This window comes from Triticum aestivum, chromosome 2B, assembly GCF_018294505.1.
Source record: "Triticum aestivum cultivar Chinese Spring chromosome 2B, IWGSC CS RefSeq v2.1, whole genome shotgun sequence".
In the NCBI taxonomy this organism is placed as follows: domain Eukaryota; kingdom Viridiplantae; phylum Streptophyta; class Magnoliopsida; order Poales; family Poaceae; genus Triticum; species Triticum aestivum.
The window spans coordinates 107,154,375-107,164,520 of record NC_057798.1 but is presented as its reverse complement, the minus strand read 5'-3'; the positions used below and the strand labels follow the sequence as shown (position 1 = coordinate 107,164,520).

Below are 10,146 nucleotides of genomic sequence, written 5' to 3'. Positions count from 1 at the left end.
GAACAAAGCATTAGCACACGATGAATACATGAACTCCTCAAACTACGGTCATCACCGGGAGTGATCCCGACTATTGTCACTCCGGGGTTGCCGTATCATAACACATAGTAGGTGACTATAACTTGCAAGATCGGATCTAGAACATAGATATAATGGTGATAACATAAACGGTTCCAATCTGAAATCATGGCACCCGGCCCCAAAGTGACATGCATTAAGCATGGCAAAGTCATAGCAACATCAATCTCAGAACATAATGGATACTCGGGATCAAGCCCTAACAAAACTAACTCGATTACATGATGAATCTCATCCAACTCCTCACCGACCAATGAGCCTATGGAGGAATTACTCACTCCCGGTGGGGAGCATCATGGAATTGGCGATGGAGAAGGGTTGGTGATGACGAAGATCGAAGATCCCCCTCTCCGGAGCCCCAAACAGACTCCAGATCTGGCCTCTCGATGAAGACTAGGAGACGGTGGTGGCTTCGTCTCGTGAAACACAATAATTCTTTCTCCCTGATTTTTTTCTGGAAAAATAGGATTTTATAGCGTCGTTTCAGGGTCTGTGGGGCCACCTAGTGGGGACAACCCACCTGGGCACGCCTGGAGGGGGTAGCACTCCCTGGTGGGTTGTGCCCACCCAGGTGCCCCCTCCGGTGGTTCTTGGCTCCAGAAATTATCTTTTAATGTATAAAAAACCATCACAATGTTTCGTTCCATTCCGAGAACTTTTATTTCTGCACAAAAACAACACCATGATAGTTCTGCTGAAAACAGTGTCAGTCCGGGTTAGTTTCATTCAAATCATGCAAATTAGAGTCCAAAACAAGAGGAAAAGCGTTAGGAAAAGTAGATACGACGGAGATGTATCACCCGACATCGCAGCCCTGACCCCCTGCATCACACCCTACATCAGGACCAACTTCTGTGCCCGACTCAGCCTGGCTCGCTAGAAATGGTCGATTCGATAGTTTTCGGCGAGCCAGGCTCTCAGGTGCTTTGAGTAATGTGCCTATGTGAGCCAGGCCTTCGTGTACGCAACCAAACAACTTTTTTCATTTCATCTGGACCTGATTGGGCTATATGTAGTCTACCAAACGATGGATTAGGAGGTGGAGCGGTGTTTCATCATACGTATTGACACTGACGGATCTTGGCAGCATGGAGCAGTGGAGTTCCAGCGTCCGATGCGGGTTGGTGGACTCACGCAGGAGGAGGACGCTGTCTGGCATCGTGGTCGCGTCGATGACAGAGAGGCATGTCGAGGTCAGTGCATCAATTCTGCTCTGATGATGGATAGATGGAAGATGGAGGTGATGGCCCTTGCAGCATGCGGTGCTCATTGGGAGTGTGCCAGACCGGTGTGTGACCCAGTCCAGTTAGTGGCTTGCATAGGGCATCCGGTTTTAGATGTTAGGTTTTGGTGCGATGCCTATATGATATTAGGCCCGGACATTCGACACACCTTCATTGAGGGGAGAGGAGTAGCAACAGGCGTTGCCAAGATGGTGGCTTCAGGCTTATTGATTTATCACCTTGTATGGTCTTTGTGAATAATTAATAAAGGGGCAGTGATATGCGCCACTGCGCCGGCCGAAATTTTGGTCGGTCGCATCGTACCCGTACCATAGGTTTAAGGTAGAGCGGCAGGATCTGCATGTATAGCCTTACCTATTGCTAACTGCTTCGTTTGAGTTGTCAAAGAAAAAGAAACTGCTCCGTTAGAGAAAGAAAGGAAAAGTTATGGCGCCCCATCACGTGTAGCCAGTAGGCCTTAAGGTAGCCAGCACGCCGGGCGTCCTCGCCGCTTGCCTCGACGCCGGTCGCCACCCTCGTCGCCGATGCTCGCCCTCCTCGCACCCGTCCTCGCCGGTTCCAACAGTACGTCGTCGCCCCTCGTAGCAAAACCATGCCACCCGACGTCTCTATGTTGCAGCACCTAGCCGCCGCCGCCACCGTCATAGCATCTCCATTGAAGCACCACTGTACCGTCGGCTGCAGCTCTCAGCATCACCGCTCGCACCTCGGTTTGAAGCTTTTTTCACGCCCATTGAAGCTTTTATCCACCCCACCTTTGAAGCTTTTCCCCGCACCGGTTGAAGCTTTTTTTCGTCAATGATCGCTGCACTAGGTTGCACGAATGACGGCCACCAGTCAATGCCATGTAGCAAAAAACCTCGTCGGTCGTAGCCAAAAACAACGACAGTTGCAGCAAAAAAAAGTCATCGCCGCCGTCGACCAAGACCGCCGTGCATGCATGTAGCAAAAAAGTCACTGGTGGCAGCAAAAATAGGCTACGGTTGTAGCAAAAACATCGTTGTTCCAGCAGAACAAACTCCGGTGGTAGCATTTCTGGGTGTTAGTTCCAGCAAACCTTCCCGCCAGTTCCAGCAAACTTGGTCGCCGGTTGCAACATCTCGTTAGCTCTGTTGCAACTCCAGGTTGTGGCTTGCTCCATCGCAGGACTCGGCCGCTGCTCTGCGGCGGCGCACCGGCGTCTTCAGGTAGAATTTTTTGTTGTCATTGGTTGTAGCTTTTGGGTCGCCAGTTCCACCATCGGTGGAGGAGCATGTTTTGGGTTTCATTGGGGGAAGAATATGCTTGCAACGGTGCGGTAGGAGATGCTAATGAAAGCAGCAGGGGGTCGCGCCATTGATGCCGCCGAGCTCGTATTGCAGGAGACATGATGGGATCAAACAGAGACAGAAGGAAGAAGAAGCAGAGAAAAAGGAATAAAAAATGAAAAAGAGAAGGAAAATGTTTGGGTCCACTGAGCACGTGTGTGCCAGCGTATCACGCGCGTGAGAAAAGGAAGCGGCCGGCCGAGCGCTTCAGCCGGCGATCCGGCCCCAAACATTTACCTCAATAAAATGGCTTCATGCATCGTTCAGATGCATAGGCCGGGGTACATCCTTCATCCTCCTTTTCTAAAAAAAAGAGGTAATAGCACTAGGGGTCCTGGAGCTTGTCCAGGATGTGATGATCTAGTCCAAAATTTGCAAAAGCAAATTATTGGATCCTACAACTTGCAGCCAATGTGCAAATTTGGTCCTAGCCAATCAGACGACGACAATGGAGCCAAGTCAGCACAGCCCACTCCATCCGGTCAACGCTGCACTTTTTGCAATTAACCCCCCTAGCGTTTATCTATTTCAACCCGCAGTACACAAGTGTGCTGGTACGTCATGGACCTGCATCGGAGCCGACGAGTCACAGAGCTCACCGGGCACCAGAGGCGGACGACGTGGCCTCCAGCCCATCGCCTCGCCAGTCCTAGACAGCCACGCCATCGTGCCACAACGACCTCGCCTCCGCGTTCGGCTGCGAGCCACAAGCATTGCCGTAGCCGTTGTTGTCTGCTGGTGCGTCCATCTACGCGTCATTGAACGGGTGAACCTGCGCGGCGCCGGCGGGTGGGCGGCCCTGTGCAAGCGGGCTTGGGGTGGTTGTGCGTGCCCTTGTAGATGATCTCCGTGATGTGGCCCTCGTGCGACCGCTCCACCTTCTTCATCTGGCAGCTGGGGTGCGTTCACTTGTAGTAGCTCCGCGGGTACTCGATGTGCTTCACCTACTTCCTCCAGCTGTACCCGTCCTCGGCCGGCGCGGCCGGCGCCACCGCAACACTGCATGTAGAAACAAATTGATGTTGGTTTCTTTTGGAGCAATTTTCAGTACAAAATTTAGGCCGTTGGAGAAGGCACATATGATGGCTAATGACAATTTGTTTTGTGAATTGTGTTACTGGTTGGATTTTGTAGAACGAAGTAGGAAGGGAAAGGGATGTTGAAATCAGGAGAGTGCATAATAAATCAAATTGTTACTGTGAGTGGCACAAACGAACCAATTTGTTTCTCAATTAATGTGAATCTTGATTATTATTTTTATCCTTTTGGCAAAAAGCTTTCCATTTGATTGGGACTTGACTGTCTGAACAAACTATGTGTATGTGTCCATCTGCTATATAGATTGACCTCTTCTATTTTAAATTATTTAGTTTTCGCTATTTAGCTAGCTAGCAGAAAATTACCTCATCTCATGTCATTAATTATTTTCCTTTTGTTTCATGCACTTTGCACAAGTATTTTATCCCCAGAGCAGTGCCTGCTGGGCTATTTGGTAATTTTGGACGCGTCTAGTGGGCGGCCGGCCGCCCTGGGATCGCTAGCCAGCGGCCACCCGAAAAAGGAAACCACCTGGTCCCCCCTCGAGCGAAAAGAGGAAATAGTCCCCCACTCGCCCACTCGCCCACGTGGTCCCTGCCCATCGGAGCGAAAAAGGCAACTGCCCCGCCCACCAGCTGGCCGCGGGATCACGTGCACCCTCCTCGCCAAACCATGCCCCGCGGGATCACGTGCACCCTCCTCGCCAAACTGCGCCCTGGCTATCTTCTTCTTCCTCACGGAAGAAGGAGGATCTGCCCAGGTTGCAGAATCCACGCCATCTCTCGCCCCCACGCCTCAGCCCCACCGACGCTGCCTTCTTCTTCTTCTGCACGCCAGAAACAAATCCAAACGCAATCGCCCCCAGCCCTTCTTCCTCCTCCTACACAGCCGCCATGGGAGCCCCAAAGTAGAAGGAGCTGCTTCAAGATCTAAAGGGCAGGGTGGTCAGAGCCATACCAGGCAGTAAGATCGAGCAGGTAAGCCCCCTCTGCACCTCTTCACTTCCCCCTTCTCCATGGATCCATGGAGAATCTGCTTCAAAAAAGAGGTGAATCTGGCACATCACACCAGATGTTAAACATGTTGGATGTGTTAAACATGCCAAAAACTACCACCTGGATGTGTTAAAACAAGCCAACTAAAAACGAGTTATCTGGCCAATTAAAACATGATTAAAAGCCAACTTCTAGTTATTATTTGCAAAATGAACAAAAAATTGACTGCCCAATGCTTTGTTGAACATGTGCAACAAAAAATTCATAAATGTGCAACTAAACATGCATCCCAGCCAACTGAACATGTATCCTGGCCAACTAAACATGTATCCTGCCAACTAAACATATATCTGGCAATACATGTTTCTCAGTGAACACTTTGGAAAAAATGTAGTATATGTGAAAATAAAGAACATGTTTTCTGGCCAACTAAACATGCATGTTGGCCAAAAACTGATGACCAACTAAGACATCTATTCTAGGCAACTAAGACATCTATTCTAGCCAACTGAATGCATTAACTGTCCAACTGAACATGCATGTTGGCCACAAAACTGAAAAAATGCAACCTGGCCAGCTGAGACATCTATTCTAGCCAACTAAAAGCATTGAATGTACAACTGAATATGTATGCTGGCCAAGTGGAAATCCTGGAAATTGAGACGTCTATTCTAGCGAAAACCAGAAATCTGTAGTGCAACAGGAAAAACATAGGAACTTTTGTCCATGGCTAATGAAGCCACAAACCATATTAACATATTCACACACAAATCTTGTCCCATGCATATATTCTGGTCCCACACCTATTGCAAACCATATTAATATGTTCAAATATACCAGATCTAGAAACATAAACGGCGATGAAAAACATATAACTATAATCTATCCTCCAATTCTTCTTTCTTCTTTCTTCTTTCACCTGGATTTTCCTTCTCAAATGTAGCATCCAATTATGTGCAGACAAATCTGAAAAGAGCTCCTTGCGAAACGGAAACCTACAGATCATTGCAACAAAACAAAAAGGGAAAAGGTAAGAAAAACTCTGTAGCAAAAAGAAGTCATGCTCTTGCCAGTTATTTACTGCAAACTGTGCAACTAAACATAACAACTCTGTGCAAACAAAAAAATTCATAACTGTTATAATAAAAGATTATGCTATGGTCATGTTGCTTTTAGGTTGTTTTGAAACACAGTTTTTCTGTGGTTACCAACTGATGACATCATTTTCTTCTTTTTTATATGTGCAGGGAGTGTGTGGCAGCATCCAAAAACAAGGGAAAAATGCTTGATCTCAATGAGTTGCCTCCAGATCTCAATGAGCTTCCTCATGATATGGATCAGCAGCAACCCAGCATACAACAAGGAAACTGCACAGAAAATGGTCGATCTGTTTACTACACGTAGGCAAGTCGTGATGGTAACCCTACGGGCCATGACAATGTGGCAGGCCAGTCATCAGCCCGTGGTGCCCCTGTAGTGGTGTCTTTGCAGTCAGAGAGCCATACTCTTGATGACACAGGAACCGAGGCAAATGTTCCTGGTCCAACCAGGACTGAGCTAGAAGCTGGGGCTTTTGACAGAGCTGTGCAAGTAGAAGAAGGAGAGGATGAGGCTGGTTCTCAACCTATGGAACCCTATGTTGGCATGAGGTTTGACAGCCTTCAAATTGCTAAGGATCACTACAACAGTTACGCACTACGGATGGGTTTCTCTATCAAGATGAACACCTCTAGACGGACACCCCGCACCAATGAATTGATAAAACAACAGTTTTGCTGCAACAAGTTCAAGAAGCCCAAAGCTGATGATGGAGGAGCTGAGGCTCCTCCTTACCTGGACCCTATTCCAGATCCAACATCTGTTAATAGTGATGAGGAGATGGAAGAAGAACCTCCAATATTTGCTGAAGAGGATGTTGGTACTAGTAAGAAGAAGAAGAAGCGCAAACGTGAGACAATAAAGCAGACTGAATGCAAGGCGAAAATGTTGGTGAAGCTGATAGATGGGCGATGGGAGGTGACGCACTTTGTTCGTGACCACAATCATCCGCTCGTGAACAAACCTTCATTGTCCAAATACTTGAGATCCCACCAAGGCATCTCACCTGATGAAAAGGAGTTTCTGCGCATCTTGTATAACTGCAACTTGACTACAGGTGTGGTGTTTTTCTATATCCCTTGAAGAATTAAGTTTCCCTCTAGGCAGTCCAGTGTGCAACTGTTATGGTACTACTGTGCAACTGAAATGGCTTAACTATGCAACTGCTGTCCAACTTCCCATGCTTTTTATATATCAATTTGGGTGCTTCTTGTGCAACTAGATTGTCTTTACTGTGCAAATACACAATGTTCTGTATGCAAAAACTGCAAAGTGTTTTTAAAAAGGTGCAACTAGGTGTCCATTTCCTGTGATTATCTTCTGTGCCAACACGTGTCCTATTACTGTGCAGCTGGATGTGCGCATTTGTGCAACTAAAAAAAGGATATACTGTTTGTTTTTGTATTATGCAGGACGAATGATGCATGTAATGGCAGAGTTCTATGGATCTGAGATGATGGTGCCGTTCGGACTAAAGGCAATAACAAATCTTTGTACAAGTTTCTGTAGAGATGACACAAAGGAGGGTGATCTGATTGAGACAATTGCGCACTTCAAGGATATACAAAAAACCGATCCAGACTTCTTCTATAAGGTGAAATATGATGAAGAGGACAGAGTTGTCAACATATTTTGGGTGGACGGCTTAGCTCGAAAAGCTTATGCGGAGGCGTACCACGATTGCATATCGTTTGACACCACCTACATGACCAACTTGTACAATATGCCGTTCGCGCCCTTCATAGGAATAAACCGACATGGCCAATCTTTCATGCTGGGTTGCGCGTTTGTGAGGCAGGAGTTGGCATCGAGCTTTGATTGGGTCTTTGGAGCATTCCTAGAGGCTATGGATGGCAAACCTCCTGACAACTTCATCACCGATCAGGATGGTGCGATGAGGCAGTCAATACAGAGCATCTTTCCAACCACCGTGCACCGTTGTTGTCGATGGCACATCATAAAAAAGGCTCAGGAAAAGGTTGGTTGCTATGTCGGAATCCAGGACTCTCTGATGATTTCAACAAGTGTGTTGACTTCAGCTTCACTATAGACGAGTTTGAGCAGAATTGGGCTGGGTTAATGATGAAGTATGAGGCTATGGCACACACGCAGTTTGAGAAGTTGTACGAATACAGGTCAACTTGGGTGCCGTGCTACTTCAAACACAGGTTCTTTCCCTTCCTCCAGTCTACACAGCGTAGTGAGGGGTTCAACGCCGTCCTCAAAAGATATGTGAACCCACACAACTCAATGTTGAACTTCGTCAAGCAATATGAAAAAATACAGAACCACATCCTTGCCAAGGAAGGCTGCAATGATTACAGGACACAACACCTTGAGATTGAGTTGTGGTCCAACTTCCCAATAGAGAAGCAAGCTTACAAAACCTATACTAGAGACCTTTACCGCAAGTTTAGAGAAGAGTTTGAGCTGATTGGACGTTATAATGCATTCCAAGTTGGCGCTGATGTGTTTGAGCTCAGACCGAACCAGGAATTTGTTGCGAAATATGGTTCTTGAAACTACTTGGTGCAGGCAAGGGTGGAGGAGCGTTCCTATTTGTGTGAGTGTTGTAAAATGGACAACGACGGCATCCTCTGTTGCCACATCCTCAAGGTGTTCACCCATGTTGGCGTTGATGTCATACCGGAAAGGTACCTCCTAAGACGGTGGACACCTACTGCTGTACCTAGTGCGCCAGGGACTGGTTATGAGAAACCGGATGAAATGCCTCCTCAATCAAAGAAGCAGATAAGGGAGAGGAACATGATATATGATTTTCGGAAACTAGCAAACTTTGTGAGTGGTTCTAATCCAGCACAAGCTATTGTATACAAGCATATGCGTGCAGCACGTACCGAGATCGGCCACCTGAACAAGTCCAAGAAAAGGAAAAAACCGACTGCTGCAACGGGGCCATCAGATGATGGCAACCCTCGAGGACCTCCTCCACCTCCAGGCAGCAATCAGGGGGCTCATCATCCAGGTAATTACCTGCCCCAACTCCTGATCTAACTAGGTGTGTAACTTCAGTTGCACACATCATTGTGCCCAGTTGCACACACCATGGTAGCCACTTGGACAAGAACATACTGCCTAGTTGCGCACGCTGTGTTAGTTCACGCATCAAAGATAACACAGCTAACTTATTTTTTCCAGTTATGCATATATGTGATGTCAACCCTCAAGGACCTCCTCCCCCTCCTGGCTGTACATGGCATCCTCCGCCACCTCCTCCCCCGCATGCTCCTCCCAATGGCCCTACAGGCAGCACTCAGGGGGCTCATCGTCTAGGTAATTACCTTCCCCCAACTCCCCATCAAACTAGGTCTGTAACTCCAATTGCACACATCATGGTGCTCAGTTGCACCGAACAGGCTACCTAGTTGCGCATGCTGTGTTAGTTCGAGCATAAAAAAGATAAACACAACTGACTTGTTTGTCCTGTTCTGCCTATAGGTGATGCCAACCCTCAAAGACCTCCTCCCCCGCCAGGCCCAACTAGCAGTGCCCTTTGTGCTACTCCCAATGGACCTACAGGCAGGACTCAGGGGGCTCATAACCCAGGTTAGTACCTTCACCGACTCCAAAACAAAAACTAGGGTGAGTGACTTTAGTTGCACATATCATAGTGCCCAGTTGAACAGAAACATGCTGCCTAGTTGCGTGCGCTGTGTTAGTTTGAGGATCAAGCTAAAAATCTAACTGGTTTTTCATGTTCTGCCCATAGGCGACTACAATCCAAGTACCATGACATGCCGTGCTACTGCAGGTGTTTTTTTCAACTTAACTTGCACACAGCAACCAGTTAGTTGCACAAAAATGTACTGTGTGGTTGCACAGAACATCAGTGTTGGTTGCACAATAAACAAAAATACTAAACTTTTTATATGATTATTACACAGGTGATCGTGACGGTCCTACTGCCCCGTTGGAGGCTGCATCCCTTGCACAAGCTTCTGATGATTTTGTGCCCAGGGATCCTCCAAGGTCTACTACAAAGGGTAGGGCAAAGAGTCGACGGTACAAATCGGCGCTGGAGCTACACCCAAAGAAGAAAAATAAATGCAGCCAGTGCCAATCTACAGAGCACACTGCTGGTGTGTGTCCACAGAGGCTCCTATGATTCTGTTTCCTCATTTGTAACTTTGGAACAAAAAAGGAAAAATAATGATGTCTTTTTTAGCAATGTTGGGACCAAGTGGACACATTCAGCATCTATGATTCCTCTTTATCTAATTTATGCTGCTTGAATTAGTTCATGCACTGTGTAAAAAAAAGTTGCTATTTGTGCCTTTGTTGGCAACTGGTTAAATATTTAGTTGTTGAACAATTGTATATCCAGTGCTCCTAATGTATCAACAAAAGTGATGATATTGAGTTGCA

The 10,146-nt window shown here is 47.1% G+C and overlaps 1 pseudogene; it reads left to right on the top strand.

The window, feature by feature from the left end:
• The first annotated feature begins 5,915 nt into the window (after positions 1-5,915).
• On the top strand, positions 5,916-9,886 carry LOC123040681 (protein FAR1-RELATED SEQUENCE 5-like; annotated as a pseudogene).
• Positions 9,887-10,146: the final 260 nt, after the last annotated feature.